Genomic DNA, 4,493 nt, shown 5'->3' on the forward strand with positions numbered 1-4,493 from the left:
ATGCTACACATACCTTATCGCCCACAATATCCTCGTAAGGGGCCTCTGGGGCCTCCGCACTAGGCTGCGCACTTTCTGCCTCCACATGCTTTAGATCAAAAGATTGTAAATATATTAGCAAAAGAAATAGAAAAACAACTTAATTGATCGCAAATAACATTTCATAATTACACAGGTGTACGAGTTCTTACCCGATCAACCTTCTCAGGCTCCTTTCTCCGAGGGCGAGGAGCCATTTTCTTTAATCGCCTGCCCGAGAGGCAGACGGTAGTAACCTTCTCGATAGGTACAAGGTTATTGATTGCGTTGACTCCGTGTTAGGCACGTTCTTCACCCCAGGGGGGTCTTGTTCAACTTTCTCTCGGACTGGTGGTGGTGAGCACCCATCTTGGTGTTCCTTGGCCCGCGATGAGGCCACATCTAAAACAAGAGCCTATGGCTCTGGTATGTGATACACCCTCGCCGACCTAGGCTTCTTGGTTATAGGAGGGCAGCTACTCTCCCCCTCCTCAAAAACTATGTGTTTCCCCTCTCACCTTGTGCTCACCTTCCTTGGAGAATGCGATGGAAGAGTGGTTGGACTCTGACCCTAGTTAGCCACATGACCCTCGAGTGGAGCCAAGACATGGCGCAGACGAGGGTTTGATGTCATTATCATTTGAAAACCCCCGAGCAATGCACAAAGATGAGCAAAGTGGAGGGAATTATAGTTCTACACCCTCAAATACCCTGTGATAAGGAATTGCGAACACCCTAGAAATGCAAGGTCATGGTGTCAAACCCAGAACACATCTTCTCCTGAGGACCACATGAATTGGGTACCCATATCATCATAACCAAACTGTCAAAGTACCCGGTCCAGGCGGTAAACAGTCAACTGATCCTCGTCGGTGCGATCAAGGTACGCTATGACACTAGGCTAGGTTATTAGTCGTGTTATGCCTATAGTAGGACTCTTGACCCCCACGGTGCAATGCTAATCACCGCCTTTTGGAGCTGAAATGCCAATACATAACGACATTGTGTGATGCATAGCTTGAGCATACGACCTCCATACAAACCCATCGAGGGAAGCCATCTTCTAGTCAATTTAACTTATTTTGAATTGGTTATGCCTATTAGCATGAAGCCAGTGTTTCCCCCTGTAGACCTCTATCACTTTATTTTTAGACTCATCTCCCTCCATGGTGGAAACAACAACATGCATCGGGGAAAGAGTGCAAGATGTGATGCTGAGGTCAAATCGCTCACACAAAACCATCCACAAGAAGGGGGCACAGATGTAACTAAAATGCCTCTTGCAACTTGGGTCCATTATCTGCTAGATGGTATCATCCATTTGCTCATACAAATAACCCAGGAACATAAAAGCTAAGCACAGTTGGTGGCCACTGGCAACAAGGATGGTGAGGGGCACCAAAATGGTGCACAATCCAAAATCTGGTAACCCCGAGAAGAGGAAATGGGAGACTACATAGAGAATGAAAGTGGAGAGGTGACATTGGCTATCGGGTCCCCGCACCATCACATCCATCCTATCGTGGGACTCGAACCAATGTTCCAACCACGCTTCCGATGGCATTTTACCCCAGGCAAACGATTGGTCCACTAGTGCTTTCAACACGGAAATCTCATCGAAGAGCTCATCACAGAGCTGCCTACTTTCGGCAAGAATAGACTCTAGGTGTTGGAGATGCTGAGCAGACACATACCCACCTATAGGCAACGCTAGCAAGGCAACGACATCCTCCACGATGATGGTGAACTCACCGAACACACCCACGAATGTGTGGGTACGGCAACACCAGTGTTCCAAAAGGGTTTTTACATACTTTACCCCTTCTCTACTGCAAAGACCCGTGTAGCAGTCCATGAACCGAAGAAGACCAGAGTCCTGTAGAATTTGACAATACATTGGATTTTCCAAGATGTGTTGTGTCTATGCGGTATAACTGTTAGGGGACTTCGAGTTGTCAGTCCTAGGTTCCTAACATTTATACGAAACTAACCAATCTGGCCACAAAGACACATCAATTCGGTGTCATTGACAACGTCGAATGCACCACCTTTACCCCTAGTCATGAGCATCGGAGGCCAGAAACCCCGCCCTCCATCGGCCGCTATGGCCAATTCGTGCACTGACAACAACTCTATTTTATTGACCTCTCTGACAAAGTAGATGAAGGGACACTCAGTCTTCTTTTGGCAAGGAGCCATAGTTGATAGACAATAGCTAGACTGGAAAACAAGAATGAAAGCACAAAAAGGGTTGTAGGATAGACAAAGCAGACACAGAGAGTGAACAGAAAGATGATAGCAAGAAGATGAAGTAGAGATTTGAAGGGGGCTCGCTGTCTTTTTATACATGCCTCTCACATGTCGGGAATGACAAACAACGCAAGGGAAGATGAGTAAGCATGAGTACAGGTCTTCAGCCGACGCTTAACAAGAAAGCAATATAATGAAATTTACAAATATGCCCTCTAAAAGGCAGGACAAAACAACACATTAATTTAAACACAGTGCTATGACATCAACCGCCACTTTAAATATCAGATATCATGTTAGGGCCACATGTGCGAACGAATCGCATTTAATAAGATACGACGGTTAAAAGGGGCGCTAAGATAGCTGCCACATCATCAGTGCCTGATTATCCTTCCCATTCCTCAATGGTGACAGCATATGAAAGGACACCGGGCACTCGAATAGGAGTAAACTGGGTATAGAAATAGTGCCACTATACACAAGGGGGCTGAACGCCCACACCTAAAGAGCACCTTGTTTGTCTTTTGATAATTCCCTTCCTGCCAGTGAACAGGAGGCTAAGATTCACAAATTCGATGACGGTTTACCCACTGGAGGAAAACAAATTATCAAAAGACAAGGGGGAAAAATCATACAATGGGTAAAAACTAATATAGAAGAAACATCCAACTCTTGCCCAAAATCCATTAATAGGCCAGACACATGCCTGCCAAACTGACCAACTCTCAGCTTGTCAACAAGTAGGGGGTTGACTAAGATCTAAACAGACTTCTCTTCCCACCCAACCAAGACCCAAAAAGACAAACCAACAATTAGGGTCAATCTCCTGACCCAATAGACCAATTCACACATCAATTCATGTCAACCTCAAGGCAAATCTTAGGACAAAAATGCTTATTGATAAGATTCCGCTTACTGATAACAAGGGGCTAATGTAGGTACATAGTGCTCGCTCAATTGATACCATATGAACGCTTGTGATCAGTTCATAGTTAATCAATCGTCTACGATGAACTTATAATGCATCGCAAACTAACGATGAATACATAATAATCCACACATTCGCGATGGACTTGTGTCTGATATGAACCCAAAAACAGGTTTTAGTTGAACCCACGATGAATTTTATATGCACGTGTTTCAGCAACGAACCTTGGTCGTGCATGACTTTAAGATAAACCTCATATACAGGCGGTTCTGCGATGAACTTTGAATGAGCGCGGTCTTGCGATAAACCCAAGACCATTACAGAGCTGTGAATTGCTAAGAACCGAACTCAAACATCGACTGCACGTACAACCTCAAATTACACACATGGCGAAGCGCCATTCAGGATTAGTAAAGGGGCCACCCGCTATGCAATGATGTCATTGGCACCATGTCGGTTAAGTAGGATGCAAAAGGAAGTAGCACACATGGATTATGAGGATCCTCAAGTGAAAGGAAAGTCAACCTTTGAGATATCTCATAAGACATGTGGCGAAACCCTAATAGTTCTCCTTAATGACCGACAATGAATCTAATATTCTCTTTCTTGTTAGGAATCGAGTACTTTTGGCTCCTCCCTTCTAAGACCTCGAGATGCCTTCTTATAAATAGAGATTCTCCCCATAATGGAGATGATTCATTCGACCATTGATTCACTCAATCATTAGACTCCCTGTTCAGCTGTCTCGTCACTCCCCTCTCTTGCCCTAGCCTTCCTAGTTGATCCTCTACTCCCGGTCTTCCTTTGTCTTTCAAGGAGATCACCCCCCACCTAGCTTGACCACCTCCTACTTACACTTATCCTAGATAGTTCTAGGATGTTGTGGCTAGTTCCACAATGCTGCATGCTCCATGCAAAGGCCCTAGCAACCCCAAGTGCACACATACTTACCCTGGCAATTTCAGGATGCCGTGGCCGGTTCCATGATGTCACATGCTCCATGCGAAGGCCCTTGCAACCCCAGGCACACATATACTTACTCTAGCCGATTCCAGGATGTCGTAGCCAGTTCTACGTATGCACCATGCGAAGGCCTTGGCAACCCCAATCGCACATATACTTACCGTGGATGGTCCTAGGATCTCGTGGTCAGTTACACGATGTCGCATGCTCTATGCGAAGGCCCAAACAAACCCAAGTGCACACTCATGTACCCAAGCAAATGCAGGAGCAATAGCAAAGAATGATAGGTAGATTACACCTTGTGATGAGTCGCCCTGGCACTCCTAAGAAAAAG

This window comes from Nelumbo lutea, chromosome 1, assembly GCF_056320005.1.
Source record: "Nelumbo lutea isolate HS-2025 chromosome 1, American lotus-T2T, whole genome shotgun sequence".
In the NCBI taxonomy this organism is placed as follows: domain Eukaryota; kingdom Viridiplantae; phylum Streptophyta; class Magnoliopsida; order Proteales; family Nelumbonaceae; genus Nelumbo; species Nelumbo lutea.